Source organism: Budorcas taxicolor, chromosome 10, assembly GCF_023091745.1.
Source record: "Budorcas taxicolor isolate Tak-1 chromosome 10, Takin1.1, whole genome shotgun sequence".
NCBI classification, from domain to species: domain Eukaryota; kingdom Metazoa; phylum Chordata; class Mammalia; order Artiodactyla; family Bovidae; genus Budorcas; species Budorcas taxicolor.
The window spans coordinates 46,333,963-46,350,468 of NC_068919.1; the positions used below are offsets into that span (position 1 = coordinate 46,333,963).

Here is a 16,506-nt window from a genome sequence, read left to right on the forward strand (position 1 = left end):
TAATCTGTGACTTTTTAAAAGATGGAATCTAAAACATTATTGATTGAAGAATGGGTGACAGACTGGAAGAAAGCTTCTAAATACATTCTGAAAAGCTTTGGTCTTTAACAGTCATGTTTAATGTTCATATCAGTGACTCAGATTCACACTATATGTCTTAATCAAATTTGAGATTTATAGAAAGACAAATGATAGTGAGTTTGATGGTAGAATTAGGGCCCAAAATAATTTCAGCAAGGTGGAACAGCTGCCTGATGTCATCAAGGTGGAATGTCATGGATGGAAATGTATGGTCTTGCAATGATTGATGAGTATAGGAGAAGATCTGGGACACCCCTGGTAGTCCAGTGCTTAAGACTCTGTGCTCCTAAGGCAGGGGGGCTGGGTTCAATCCCTGGTCAGGAAACCAGCTCCCACTTGCCACTACTAAGACCCGGCACAGCTAAAAAAAAAAAAAAAAGACTGTTTTTGCTTAAAAAAATGAAATACAGGAGAAGACCTATGGGAAAATGAAGCCTTTTTCATAAATCTGGGTAAGAAGATCAGGACTAGAAATGCATGAAAATATTGGTGTGGTCTTTCTGATGATGAGGGCTGTCTGGCAGTGGAAAGAGGTGGTACGGTCCCTGTCACTGGAGGTATTAGGGCAACCAGGCTGAAGAACCCCCTACAGACAGTGATTTCCTGGATTGAATAATGGTTGTTGCACTCAGTGGCCTCTAGGGGGCGCCAGGGCCAGGTGTGGCCAGGGGTCCTCTCCCACGCGGGCTAAGCAGGCACCGGCCACAGGGAGGAAGGCAGCAGAGGGGGCTGGGAGGGCAGACTTGCCGGGTTCCAGGCCCTCTCCTCGCTACATGTTCTGTCCTCCAGCCCACTATGGGATTGCCCCTTAGTGCCCATGAATTTCAGGGCAGGCGGTTCTGACAGTTTTGGTCACTGTGTATTTCTTGTCTCTGTAGCTGTCTTCTTTGACCATTAGGATACCAGTGGAGTTGGGACCAGAGCAAAAGTGAGTGCGAGCAGGAGGTCATGGGACAGCCGGGGCCACCATATGGGCAGAGTAACTGGGATGCACGGGTGGTCTGTTGGCCTCAGGGACCAATATGGGGCAGCCGTCGGCTGACCACGAGCTGACAGAGCCTGATCTGTGTTAACGTGTGAGAGTGATGGTAATGGAAAGAATGAGACAGAAGGGAATTGTGAGGTAATTACTCCTTGACAGCCAGATAAGGAAAATGAGATAATCCCCAGCAGTGGGGACAGTGATGAGTGCTCATGAGCTTTAAAGGCAGAGAGCCTCAGGGTTGAATCTTGGCACTGCCACTAGTCAACTGTGTGTCCATGGGCAGGTCATTTAACCCCTTGAGCCTCTCTTTCCATTCTAGTCTGAAGGGCACAGTATACCAGCCCTCGTGCTGTCAGAAAGAATAGTGGATTCTCAGGCCCGATGGAAAGAATGTGCCTGGCATGGAGAGAGTCTTTTGGTCTTATTTCATTTTCTGACCTTGTCCTACAGCATGTGGGATCTTAGTTCCCTAACCAGGGATCAAACCTGTGCCCCCTGCAGAGGAAGCGTGGAGTCTTAACCACTAGGCCCCCAGGGAAGTCCACAGAGGGAATCTTGAAAGGAAGTTCATCTGGGCTCTTCTCCCTTCCCTGGCTTTTCTGTTCTCCTTTTTTCTTTTTCATTTATTTTCTCAACGCTGATAGACTGGCCAAAGCCAGGGCCCTATTTCTATGCAGGGTTGGGGCAAACACTCCCATAGGAAAACCTGACAAAGATGATAGGTGGGTCCAGGATTGACAGCTCCATGGCTGGTGGATCAAGGCCACTAGTTGTCCTTCCAGGGCCATTAATTCAATAGAATATCTCCTTGTGCAAGAGATGAAACATCATCTCCAGAAAAATGGTGGTTGTACCTAACAAGCCCCCTACCCCTCAAGGAAGCTCCCTGGAGCGCCAGGGGTGTTAGTTCAAATGAGATTGGTCTGTGTTTCCTGTTCACCTGGGCTTCCCAGGTGGCACAGCGGTAAAGAATCTGCTTGCCAATACACGAGACACGAGTTTGATCCCTGGAGTAGGAAAGGTCCCCTAGAGTAGGAAATGGCAACCCACTCTGGTATTCTTGCCTGGAGAATCCCATGGACAGAGGAGCCTGGAGGGCTACAGTCGATGGAGTCACAAAGATTCGAGCGTGACCGAGTGACTGAGCATGCACATATGCACGTGGCAAGTCATGCTTAGACACTAACCATCTTCCTCATGGTAGCAACCATTTAGGCCAAATTTCTTGCCCTTCCATGTCCTCTCTCTTCTCAGACTATCCCCATATTCCTTGCCCGGTGGACAGCAGCACAACTACTCTGCTTTCCTCCACTCATGAATATTCTCTGTTTATATTGAGTTGGCCAAAAGGTTTGTTACATAAGATCTTATGGAAATCCCAAACAAACCTTTAGGCCAACTCAATATTTTTAGGAGGATCTTGGAAAAATTACACCCATGTTTTGAAGAAACGAAACCTTAAATCCAAATGGATGCATGGGAGTCAACCTTCCCAGTGTGAGAAAACACATCACATCAACACTGGTATGTGCTGCAATTAATGATGGAGAGCTTCCTTTACACTCTATACAAGCCTTATGTCTTCCATTTTTGGGGCACTCATAGGGCAAGACTACTTGTACATGAAGTCATAAAATTGCCCCCTGCAAAATGAGAAGGGTATGGCAAGCTCTTTAGAAACAGTGGAGAAAAGCAGAGAGAGAAGCTAACTAGACTCTAGGTACTTTGCTGGTTTCTGGGGACCAGAGCATAGTCACTATAGCCCTGGGGAGCACTAGTCAGCCTGACCCTGAGTGTCTGATGAGCCTGGGTTGAGGGCAGGCCTTGAAGTGCCGGTGGGTGGATATAGGTATATCACGTGCCACTGCTTGACCACCTTCTCTACAAGTCACAGATTTGACTATTGGCATGTCAGTTGTTAGATGGTTTCTATTGTTTTTTTAATACACATTACTCCAGTGATTTTTTTTTCATTTAAAAAATGGATTTTAAAGAGAAAAAATTGGGGGCAGAGATGTAAAGGACAGAAAATGTTGATTAAATGCAAATGTAAGCTGTCTTGCTAACTGTTTTATACCTACAACAAACTAGTACAGAGAATGCCCTGTACAAGACAATAAAATGTCAAAGATGGAGCCATTCTCTTAGGTCTTGGGTATTTGGAATTTAGCCTGCAGTCCTTGTGTTCGGACGGATAACAGGGTGTGTGGGGCACAGTCCACGCCCTGAACCAGGTTTGAACAAAAGAATGGCCACTTGGCACAGGTAGAAGTAGAGGAAGCCTTGGCTTCTTGTGCCGTGTAATTACAGTTGTTCCTTCCCATGATGCCGTGTCAGGTGGCGCTGGACTTACTGTCAAACTCCTTGACATCATACTTCTTCCCCTAACCTGGCAACAGGAGCTCAGTGACCCTCCTACCCACATGTCTCCTTAAATTGTTAAAAATGTATCTCTTTAGAGAAGGAACTCCAGCTCTCCCAAGTATGTCCTGTCTCCTCACTAGCTCAGCTTCCTGAGAGAAACCCCACTTTCCTTCCAACACAGTCTCTGTTTGGGCTTTTTTAAAAAATGTTTGTTTATTTGGCTATATTGGGTCTTATTTATGGCAAGCAGATTTTTTAGTTGCAAATGTAGGATCTAGTTCCCTGATTAGGGATCAAACCTGGGCCCCCTGCATTGGCAACGCAGAATCTTAGCCACTGGACCACCAGGGAAGTCCATATAGTCCCTGCTTTTTGCTGAGCTAGTTGGAGGAGATGTCTGTTCTTTTTGCCTAAAGGAAGGGGAGTCTGAAAAAAGAGGATGGGGCTCAGTTGCTTCCTGAGCCTGGGGCAGCAAAAAGATGCCTGTGCGTAGGAGGGGGAAGTTGACTTCACTGAAGCAGCACTAGAAAACCCTTGGAAATAGCTGAGGTGTGGACAGAGGTAGAATTTGTTAATTCCAAGTTTGATCATCATTTCTTTGTTCCATGACTAGAAAATGTGGGTTGACCCTTTAACCACAGGGTTCCATAACTATCACTGAAATGCTTTTCATCTTCTTTTCCTGTTTACCACACCTCAGCTCAGCAGAGAGAAAACACCCCATCGGTGACATTCATATTAACGTGGGTCAAAGAGACATGTGAGTAATGTTTGGCTCTAGGAAAGAATGTACAATAATGATGAGAGGGATGTGAGTGAATTATTCTGACTGTGACTCAGTTATTCCACTGCCCCTCATGAATCATTTGTAGAGGCCAAACAAGTATTAATACAGAGATGTGTCCCAAACACAGGGACAGATTTGACATTCTGTAATAGCTCTCTTTGTCACTGATGGTCCAAAACAGATGAGTTTTGGAACATGTAATTTTATTGCTGAAATCAATCAAGGCTGGCCTCGAGCCAGGGCTTAGAATAGCTGTTGCAACTGTCTGGCAGATGGAGAGATTGTTGCCTCAGGACTCCTGGGCTTGCCCTTCTGTTGGCCCAGACTCAAACCCAGTCCCCAACCCTCTATCTTCCACCCCAGCCCACGGATGCCAAATCCCTTCTCCACAACACTGAGGGTCACAGCTCAGACTTAGCGTCACCACACCTTGGTGTGATGTAGCTTGGCCTCTCTCAGAAAGTAAACCAAACCAAACAAACCATTATTTTTCCATGGTCCACAGCACAGTCTGAGTCATAAAAGCCACCAGTCATTTCGAGAATTTTCTCCCTCTTTTGGGAAAGGATTTCAGGCTTGGCTACGTGCTGACATCTGTCACTGCCCTTATTGTGGGGCACTAGGAACGTCCTGGAACTCTGGTGTCTTGTTAAGAGTACTGACCAAGGAGGCTGAAGTTAAAGGTTCTCACTGTAGTGGTGCCATGAATGGGCTGTGTGAGCCGGGCAGGACTCCACATTTCTCTGGGCCTTATTCCTCCAACTATATTGGGCTAAATTTGGGCAGGGATCACGGTCCTGCAGAGATGCTTCAGTTCAGTTCAGTTCATTTCAGTCGCTCAGTCGTGTCCAATTCTTTGCGACCCCATGAACTGCAGCACTCCAGGCATCCCTATCCATCACCAACTCCCAGAGTTTACCCAAACTCATGTCCATTGAGTCGGTGATACCATCCAACCATCTCATCCTCTGTCATCCCCTTCTCCTCCTGCCCTCAATCTTTTCCAGCATCAGGGTCTTTTCAAATGAGTCAGCTCTTCGTGTCAGATGGCCAAAGTATTGGAGTTTCAGCTTCAACATCAGTCCTTCCAATGAACACCCAGGACTGATCTCCTTTAGGATGGACTGGTTGGATCTCCCTGCAGTCCAAGGGACTCTCAAGAGTCTTCTCCAACATCATAGTTTAAAAGCATCCGTTCTTCAGCACTCAGCTTTCTTTATAGTCCAACTCTCACATCCATACAGGACTACTGGAAAAACCATAGCCTTGACTAGATGGACCTTTGTTGACAAAGTAATGTCTCTGCTTTTTAATATGCTATGTAGGTTGGTCATAACTTTCCTTCTAAGGAGTAGGTATCTTTTAATTTCATGGCTGCAATCGCCATCTGCAGTGATTTTGGAGCCACCCAAAATAAAGTCAGCCACTGTTTCCACTGTTTCCCCATCTATTTCCCATGAAGTGATGGGACCAGATGCCATGATCTTCGTTTTCTGAATGTTGAACTTTAAGCCAACTTTTTCACTCTCCTCTTTCACTTTCATCAAGAGGCTCTTTAGCTCTTTTTCACTTTCTGCCACAAGAGTGGTGTCATCTGCATATCTGAGGTTGTTGATATTTCTCCTGGCAATCTTGATTCCAGCTTGTGCTTCCTCCAGCCCAGCGTTTCTCATGATGTACTCTGCATATAAGTTAAATAAGCAGGGTGACAATATACAGCCTTGACGCACTCCTTTTCCTGTTTGGAACCAGTCTGTTGTTCCATATCCAGTTCTAACTGTTGCTTCCTGACCTGCATACAGATTTCTCAAGAGGCAGGTCAGGTGGTCTGGTATTCCCATCTTTTGAAGGATTTTCCACAGTTTATTGTGATCCACACAGTCAAAGGTTTTGACATAGTCAATAAAGCAGAAATAGGTGTTTTTCTGGAACTCTCTTGCTTTTTCAATAATTCTGGGACTCTGCAAACTCTTGAGTCAAATTTCATTAAAAAATGAAAGTGGCTTTAAACAAGAATAAAAGACAGTAAGGATAATGAAACAGATCCAGTGTAATTTTAACTATAGGAGCTATGAGCATATGAATATATATTTACATGTGAACTTTTTTTGTAGCCCTGGGAAAAATCTTGTTGAAACATCTCAGACGTGCATAAATTGAAATCTCTTGTACATGAGTATTGATCTGGAAGCTTGCCACTCCTTGCTGGTCTTGTGTGAAGGTCAAGGCATATGTCTTAGCACAGCTGCGTGGACCTCACTGGATTGAAGGCTGGGCCAAGTGCAGATGCAGCATTACAGAGTTATTCTCACCTAGGTGATAACTTGATAACTAGTGAAATACAAACATGTTACAACATGAAAATACTATGTTATAGATGATAAGCAACGATTGTCCATTCTTGGTTCTGATGGATATATATATATATATATATATACACACACACACACACACGGATATATATATAAACATATATGTATCTTCAAGCTTTCAGTTCAGTTCAGTTCAGTTCAGTCACTCAGTCGTGTCTGACTCTTTACGACTCCATGAACTGCAGCACGCCGGGCTTCCCTGTCCATCACTAACTCCTGGAGTTTACTCAGACTCATGTCCATCAAGCCAGTGATGCCATCCAACCATCTCATCCTCTGTTGTCCCCTTCTCTTCCTGCCTTTACTCTTTCCCAGCGTTAGGGTTTTTCCGATAAGTCAGTTCTTCACATCATGTGGCCAAAGTATTGAAGCTTCAGCTTCAGCGTCAGTCCTTCCAATGAATATTCAGGACTGATTTCCTTTAGGATTGACTGGTTTGATCTCCTTGCAGTCCAAGGGACTCTCAGAAGTCTTCTCAAGGGTCTATTGAACACCACAGTTCAAAAACATCAATTCTTTGGAGCTCAGCTTCATTTATGGTGCAACTCTCACATCCATATATAACTACTGGAAAAACCATAGCTTTAACTAGATGGACCTATATAAGCTTTAGGGATGTTTTTCTCAAAGTGTCTCCCAAGATTGACAGAAGAGCTGTTAAAAGACTGAGACCGTTAACAACATGCAGCCCAGTTTCCTAGATCCTGAACAACACAAACCACAAGTTATTGAAGATGATAGAAAATGTAACTGTCATCTAATGTCCTAATTTCAACACAATCTTCTTGTTGATAATTTTTGAGTTATAATGAGCAAAGTTTATACAGTTGCACTGAAAATTTTTATATTGATGAAATAAGATATGTTCCTGTTTTATAAATATCAGGATCCAGGGTAAGATTTAGTTTGAAAGAAGAGAGATAGTTCCTACTAGAAATGTCTGCACTCTCCTAAGGGAATGATCATTCCTACCTTACACTGCCCTTCCAACCAAGGCCACCCCATAAGAGGAGGACACCTATCTGGTGTGATTGAGGCCACCAGAAAGGTCCTTGCTATTGATGTGGTTTTCTTCACCAAGAGGTAAAGCCTCTTTTTTCCCTGGTGAGGCTGAATAGATATCATGGCATGCTTCTGGATGGAATGTTCAGAGAAGTAGAAATTCACATGAGGTGGCAAAGACTGATGTCGGAGCCTTTCCAGAGAATAGGTTTTGGCTGCTGTGGCAGCTCCCAGGTACATAAAGGAGGTAAAAGGGGGAATTTGAAGGAAAATGGAAGCTGGAGTTTTTGGATTTCCTCAATGGTTTTGGCAAGAGAATTTTTGTTCTAACTCTAGAGAAAATAATTTGCTGATGATTGGGGTGGGAAGGCTCAGTATTTATAACATACCGACTATGAGCTCATAGTCGTAGGGGACATTCTTAGATGTCTGAATCCTCACAACAACTTTGCAGGGTAGTTACTATTACTTCCAAATAATAGTAAGGTAATTGAGATATCGAGAGACTAAATACTTTGCTCCCAGTGGTCTGCCTGGTAAAAGGCAAGACAGAATTGAAAAGCCTGGTCTTTCCTTCACATTGCACATCAGGGTAGAGGATCGAGCCTGTAGCCCTTTTTCCCTTTGTGGAACTAGGAGGAGAATGTGCTTCCATGACATTGGAGGTTTGTGAACACAGCCAAGATGATAGCCACCAGATGAAATTGGAGGATGCACTGTGGGAATGAGCATGTTGGCACTGGGGTTTGCCCTTTGCAGGGAATCTCATGGCAGTCTGAGTTGAGTCATTCCTCCTGGTTTCAGCTGGAAGACGTGCAGATGAAGCTCCTAGCAAGGAAGAACTGAGGGGAAAAACAGGATAAATGAGAACCTCTGAACCTATCCTCATGGAACTTTATATTTGTTACTGATTGACAATAGTCATAACAAGTCCTTCTTGCCTCCAGCTGATTCTAGTTACTGATTTAACCAGGCCATTGTAATGTGGCTGCAATTCTGTGCACAAGGCTTTTGAAGCTGTTAATTCCGTCTGCTGGCTTGGAGCTCCGGTGGGCAGAGGCTGTCCCATTCAGCACCCTCCCCACCCCAGCACCTGACACACCAGCTCTCAAGGACAGTGACCCCCTGCAGAGATGGGCCCAGAAAAATGCACTGGAAAACAAAATCTCTATCAGTAATTTTGTTGTCAGACAATCAAGGCTGAGACTCACTCATCTAGTACCTAATAGGTGGTCAATTTATTTTTCTTGAGCAATTTAGTAAATGAAGATCGAATGTCACAGTGACCATGGAAATGTACCATAGATCTCCTGCCAGCAGTGGGATAATTAACTGAGGGCCCCAGCTGTGGCCTTTTTGAATCCAGCACAGTGTTTGCACAAGGCCATGTGTCTTGTGGGCTGGCTTCCAGCCAGGAACAGAACATGGCGAGGATCCTCAAGGTGTCCCATTGCTGTGAGACACACGGGTCCTCTAATGGGCACCTGGCTTGAGGACACCCTTCTTGCCTGTTACAGAGTGAATTACAGTCCCCCAAAGTTCATATGTTGAAGTCCTAACCCTGGTACCTCAGAATATGACTTTTAAGAGGTAATTAAGTTAAAATGGGGGCTCCTTATATGACTCAGTGGTAAAGAATAGGCCTGCCAGTGCAGAAGATGTGGGTTTGATCTCTGGGTTTGGAAGATCCCTTGGAGAAGGAAGTGGCAACCCACTCCAGTGTTCTTGTCTGGGAAATCTCATGGATAGAGGAGCCTGGCGGGCTACAGTCCCTGGGGGCAAAAGAATTGGACATGACTTTGTGACTAAACAAAAACAAGTTAAAATGAGGTCATGATGGTGGACTTTAATCCAATATGACTGATGTCCTTATCAGAAGGGGAGATGAGGGGGATTTCCCTGGTGGTCCAGTGGCTAAGACTCTATTTTCCCAATACAGGGGGCCTAGGTTCGATCCCTGGTCAGGGAACTAGATCCCACATGCCACAGATAAAAGATCCTGCATGCTGCACCTAAGACTCAGTACAAACAAACAAACAAATCTGAAAAAAAAAAAGAAAAAGAAGAGGACAGACACAGGGAGAAGACAGGCGTCTACAGGTCAAAAAGAAAGCCCTTGGAATAAAGCCAATCCTGCCAACACCTTGATCCCAGAAACGTAGCCTCCAGAACTATAGGGAAATTTCCATTCTTTAGGTCTCCCAGTCCATGGTCCTTTGTTGTGGCAGCCCTTGGAAACTGATTTTAGTCTATCCGAAATGTTCTTAGAGCACCTACAGTCTGAGACCTTTCCTCCCCCACCTCCCAGTGTGGCCTTTCCCTTGACGAGTGACGGCCCTGCTTTGGGGTCTGGAGTCTCTCTCCCATCTCCCCTGGCTCCCACTGTGCCTTTTCCCTCACAGGTGTTTCCCTCAATAAATCTCCTATATGTCTGAGCCCCTCTTGGCATCCGCTTCTCAAAGGAACTGAGCTATCACAAATGTGACATGTAACATAGTCCTGAGATTATCTTTAGACTTTAAAAAAATAACCATTTATTTATTTATATTTGGCTGTGTTGGGTCTTCTTGCTGAGCAGGCTTTTGTGTAGTTGCAGCGAGCAGGGGCTACTCTCTAGTTATGGCGCATGGGCTTCTCATTGCGGTGGCTTCCCTTGTTGCAGAGTATGGGCTCTAGAGCGTGCAGGCTTCAGTAGTTGCAGCATGCGGCCTCAGTAGTTGTGGCTTCTGGGTTTTAAAGCACAGGCTCAGTACTTGAGGCACACAGGTTTAGTTGCTCTGCAGCATATGGGATCTTCCTGGATCAGGGTTCGAACCCATGTCTCCTGCCTTGGCAGTTGGATTCTTTACCACCGAGCCACCAGGGAAGCCCCTAAATTTTAAAAACATTTATTTTTATTCTGCACTGAGTCTTAATTGCAGTTTCTTCAGTCTTGTATGCAGCATTCAGGGTCTTTAGTTACTGCATGTGATCCCTCTGTTCCAGCATGTGGCATCTCATTCCCTGACCAGGGATTGAACGTGAGCCCCCTGCTATTGGGAGTGCTGAGTCTAAGCCACTGGATCACCAGGGAAGTCCTGACATTATTTTAAAATAAGCTCAAATAGTAAGTGACAGGGTTTTTTTGGGGAAAAAAAAGAAGTATCTTGCACATCAGTCTCCCTTGCCAGTATAGACAGGTTTTTAACGCTCTGACCATGTTTTCTGCCATGGTCCTCTGGGCAACCCAGCTGTCTTGGGGCTGCCTATTTCTGCCTGGGAAGGGAAGGGAGGTAAGTGACCCCCATCTCGTAAGACTATAGCTGCCAGAGCTGGAAAGGACCTCAGAGATGATCACTCAATTTCTGCCCCTTACCTCCATTTGGAGAGACCGAGCACCCACATGGTTAAGTGTCCTGGTGACTCACCAAGGTCACAGAGCTGACAAATGGCTCTTATTGACATTTCCATGAATGTGTTTTTTAGAAGTAAATAGATACTGTTATTTAAAATGACATGTTTGGATCACCTATGAGTTACTAGTCACTTCTACTGGTTACCTGTGGTCCTGTTGAAATTCTGGCTCTCTTGTCTCACATGCAGTCAGAAGGAAGGATGCATTTTCCCCTTTCACCAATACCTGGGGCTGTTTCTAGCTTCTGACAGAATGCGACGGGGTTGATTTTTTATGAGCTGTCAGAGAAGATAAAGCCTAGCTCAGTAACTGAAGCCCACAGTGCACCCACATCAAATAGCAAGGCCTGCCTTGGGCTGGCAGCAAGCTGGATAGGGTCTGCCTGCCTCTTCCTCCATCTGTCCCCAGCAGATCTCATGTGGCATCACCAGCAAGCTGGCTGAACCTGCCCTTGTCAGCTTGGGGTTGAGGAGGGGGAGTGTGGGGCTAGAGCTATAGGGCAGAGGCTCTGCTTGAGTCCAAGGCCTCCCACCAGTCTTCTTTCTTCAAAATCAAGTGAATGGCTTGTGCTATTAATATGGGAATGAGTGAAAGTCACTCAGTCACGTCCAACTCTTTGCAACCCCATGGACTACACAGTCCATGGAATTCTCCAGGCCAGAATACTGGTGTGGGTAGCCTTTCCTTTCTCCAGGGGATCTTCCCAACCCAGATCTCCCACACTGCAGGCAGATTCTTTACTAGATGAGCCACAAGGGAAGCCCAGCAATACTGGAGTGGGTAGCCTATCCCTTCTCCAGCAGATCTTTCCAACCCAGGAATCAAACTAGGCTCTCCTGCATTGCAGGTGGATTCTTTACCAACTGAGCTATCAGGGACGCCCAAGTTGCTCAGTCATGTCCAACTCTTTGTGACCCCATGGACTGTGTCCATGGAATTCTCCAGGCCAGAATGCTGGAGAGGGTAGCCTTTCCCTTCTCCAGGGGATCTTCCCAACCCAGGGATTGAACCCAGCTCTCCTGCATTGCAAGTGGATTCTTTACCAGTTGAGCAACAAGGGATGCTCCTAATTGTTAGGGAAATGGAGCATCGTCTGCTTTCCCACACCTCTCTGAATCAGGAAGCCAATTTAGGGCTGACTTATAGCCTGGTGGCTCAGACGGTAAGAAGTCCACCTGCAATGCAAGAGACCCAGGTTTGATCCCTGGGATCGGGAAAATTCCATGGAGAAGGGAATCTTCTCCAACCCATTCCAGTATTCTTGCCTGGAGAATTCCATTAGTAAGGAGCCTGGTGGGATATGGTCCATGGGGTCACAAAGAGTCAGACACAACTGAGCGACTAACACAGGACCAGGTATAGGATAAGAAGGGCTTCCCTGGTGGCTCAGTGGTAAAGAACCCATCTGCCAATGCAGGAGATGAAGATTCGATCCCTGGGTTGGGAAGATCCTTTGGAGAAGGAAATGGCAACACACTCCAGTATTCTGGCCTGGGAAATCCCAGGGACAGAGGAGCCTAGCGGGCTAGAGTCCATGGGGTCACAGTCAGACATGACTTAGCGTCTGAGTATGCACGCACATAGGATAAGAAAACCTCACAATTTCTGAGTTCCGAGAAGCCCTAGGACCCAGAAAGTTTCTTCTAGAACTTCAAAAATTTCTAAGGCAATGGTGAGGCAGAGCCTAAGTCCCCAGGAAGGTAGCCCAGACACTGTTATAAAAGTTACTTATTAATAAAAACAAAAAATGCAGGCAGGTGAGGGCAGCATGTATAGTAAGATTGGAATGATTCAGAGAAGACTAGCCTGGCCCCTGCATCGATGACATACAAATTCCTGAAGCGTTTCATTTTTTTTTTTTAAGCAGCCAGTCTGCAGGCTGTAGTTTTCTGGTTCAGTTTTTTTTTTTTTTTTTAAGTGCATTAAAATATTATTTAACTTGCTGAGTTTTTGGTGCCCTGTTAAATTTTACACCCAATGCAAGTCTCAGCTTTGAGATACCTACTCCTTTCTGTCCAGCATCTCCTTCTCCTTGGTACCAGGACACCCAGTTTCTTTGGAAAATTACCCCTCTGTCTCTGTTCTTATGTGTGTACTTTGGGTGGGATTGACCGTACCTCTAATCCAGGAATGGGCTGTGATTGGCTTAAACCAGTCAATATATATCTTTCCCATAGGCTGATTGGTTCAAAGGGAGGGCAATTAAGCTTGTCCAGGGACTTCCCTGGTGGTCCAGTTGTTAAGTTTGATCCCTGGTTGGGGAACTAAGATGCTGTATGCCACAGGGCCAAAAATATATACATTTTTTAAAATATACATTAAAAAAGGCTTGCCCAGGAGGAGTGACCTTGGGAGTTAAGCTGGGAATGCAGAGCCACAGATACCTTCTCCTCCTTAGGTTTGTGGTGAAGGGATTTCTGGTCAGAGATTGCTGGGAAAGGAGCTTCCCTGGTGGCTCAGACGGTGAAGAATCTGCCTGCAATGCAGGAGACCTGAGTTTGATCCCTGGGTTGGGAAGATACTCTGGAGGAGGGAAGTGGCTACCCACTCCAGGAGGAGCCTGATGGACTACAGTTCACGGGGTCACAAAGAGTCAGACACAATGGAGCAATTAACACTGAAAGTAAGCTTGAAGCTCTGGGCCACTCTCTGGGTCCTTCTAAAAGGATGAATCCAGGGATAAATGCAGGTTCTGTGAGGTCTGCAGCTTATACAGTTTTGGTGATCTCTTTAAGAAAATGAACAATAATTATAAATACATAAGTACCTATGTGAATATTTAATTTGATAGAGAAAAGAAAACAAATAACATGCTAGAGAGACCTGACAAATAACCACAGACATAACAAAATCCTGATAAACAGCATGAAATTTTTATGAATGAATATTTGACACACCTCGAAAGTACTTTCCCCAAGTTTTCGGGTGTATACTATTTTATCACCTCTTTATATTACATTAATTTAATAATATCAATTTTATAGAAAGGAAAAATAGGTATTCTTCCCTTTAGTATGAATTATTTAAATATTTTACTATTGATGGTTTGGGAAAGTTTGTTTCAGCATTATAATTCATTAATGGTAGTGTTGTGGAAGGTTTTTAGGATTGCTGTCAAATATGGAACGCTTAAGCTTCACTAGCTTTGTGGTAGACCTACCTCTTTTTAAAATTTTTATTTATTTATTTGGCTGCTCTGGGTCTTGGTTGCAGGATCTTTGCGGCAACATGCAAACTCTTAGTTGCAGCATGTGGGATCTAGTTCAATTCCCTGACTGAAGAGCGAACCCAGGCCCCCTGCTTTGGGAGCACAGACTCTTAGCCACTGAAGCACCAGGGAGGTCCCTAGACCTACCTCTTATCTTACTCTTTTCCCCAACACAAACTACATATTAGATGATGTCTTCCTGCCTCTTAAGATCTCTATAAGACTTAGTTCAAATTTCTATTCCAGGCTTTATTAAAAAATACAGTGCCCTTCCCAAGACTTCTACAATTTCTGAGTAGGGTCTTATATACTCATGGTACTGGTTTTAGGGGATCCCAACATCTATTCTCCCTGTTTCTAGTAACAGTATTTTTGGTCTTTTCTTCCCCCTGTATTGGTGAAATACACAGTGAAATGGGTTGTTGTTGTTTAGTCACTAAGTCGTGTCCAGCCCTTTTGTGATCCCATGGACTGTAACCTGGCAGGCCCCTCTGCCCATGGGATTTTCCAGATTTGGAGCACCTGTCCCATATATAAAGCCTCCTGGCCACCATCTTTGGTTCTGCAATGGGCATGAGCCTAAGTCAGAATTTATGATATTCAGTGAGTCTTTTGTTGAAACTATTGGGAAAGAGATGTTTGCTGCCTCTTAAGAAAGTTTTAGGTTAAAGTATTAAAAGTGTCCAAGTAATTGCAGGATTGTGTGAACTAGTTTGGAGAAAGGAAGAAAGCTGGGCTAAATTTAGCCTTTTTTGCTCCTTTGTAATATTTGGGAAAATATTACAATCTAACATGTTAGATTTTTATCTAACACCTTTGTTAGACAGATGGATGTCATAGTTACTACCAAAGGAAAGAAGACACCAAAAAGGGAACTGAGGAGAATGAGCAAAAGATTGAGTTTGATTCTCTTAAGTAGAAGAAGACATACAGATTCTTGACTTTTAAGAATAAATAATGGGCCCAGCCAAGGGTAGGACAAGCTAATCTCTTTATAGCCAAAAGCATTTTTCATAAACCTTAACTCAGTGACCTATTTATTTTGAGTAACATTTAGTATATAGAGTGTTTGAGTTGGGAGAACCCTTCTTAAAAGGCAGGGCTTAGAAATATTAGGATTTCAAATATTAGGATAAAAAATAAAGTTCATATTCAGTGGGAGCTTGGCTTGTTATTTTTATTAATCTTGTTTCTCAAAGCTTCAATGACACCAGGAATCCCCATATATAGATAGATAGATAGATAGATAGAAAGAACTCATAACAGAATTCGTCATTCACCCACTTGATCTCCCATGCAACTTGACTCATTCCGATCATGAGAGCCCTTTTTTTAGTCTATGTCAATGTGTTTATGTATCTCTCTCTTCCGCTAGACTTCAAGCTCCTTCAAAATCTCTTTCTTATATTGCATTTTCCCCAACAATGCCTGGCCAGATTTTGAGTCTCAATTCTTTCCCTGGCTGATTAAATATCCTTGGACAAATTATTTTAACCTTTATGAAAGGTCTCAGCACATGTTTCATGCAGAATATATGCTCTTCCCTCTGAGCGAATGAGGCTGAGGGGGGAAAAAATGATGATTCCCAGGAAGCCATTAAGAATATGTGTGGTAAGAATCCAAGAATTTTGCATGCTTGGCCCAAGGATCTTACTTGCAAATCTTTCTTCAGCTAAGAGAAAGCCATTGCTAGAACTCATCTTCCAAATCCAGGTTTTTCATGTTTGACAGGAGAACTGTAACCCATAGCAACTCCTCGCCATGATGGATAGAATGCTATACCAAAGGAACCATGTGGCTGGGCTTTGTGCACAGCTGATTAAATATTTGAGCAACTCATTTTATAATGTGACTTCACTAAGTGCATACTTATCACACCAAATCTATTGGCAATTAGAGGGCTCAGAATCTCCTTGAATGCAAAGGCATATCCTTCACTGCTTAAAATAGAAAAATCAGTAACCCTCTCCTGATGGATGCAAATAGAGATGTTGGGACATATGCCATTTTTTAATGACTCAGCCAGAGACATGTCCCTGTCAATGGGACTCCTCCGAGGTTGCCCAAATGTTACATGACAAGCAGCTGTAAAGCATGATTTAGAACTTGTATTCTGGTGGTAAAACTGAGTGAGTGTGTAGTTAAGGTTGGGATTTACATTCATGTTAAGCTCCTGGTGAGCAATAACTGCCTTTTGAGTTGTCCATAGCTGCTTCACTTCCTCTGACGTCAATGAATTAGGCAGACTTCCTTCTAAACACATTAAAAAAAAAAAGAATCTAATGAGTTAGAATTTTCCATTCACTTGAAGCA

General features: G+C 44.2%; 1 non-coding gene across 1 annotated transcript; it reads left to right on the forward strand.

Annotated features, from left to right (window-relative positions):
• Positions 1 to 12,732: 12,732 nt before the first annotated feature.
• Positions 12,733 to 12,841, forward strand: LOC128054876 (U6 spliceosomal RNA). The gene has a single exon (XR_008200027.1). It is a non-coding gene; the product is annotated as a U6 spliceosomal RNA (small nuclear RNA).
• Positions 12,842 to 16,506: the final 3,665 nt, after the last annotated feature.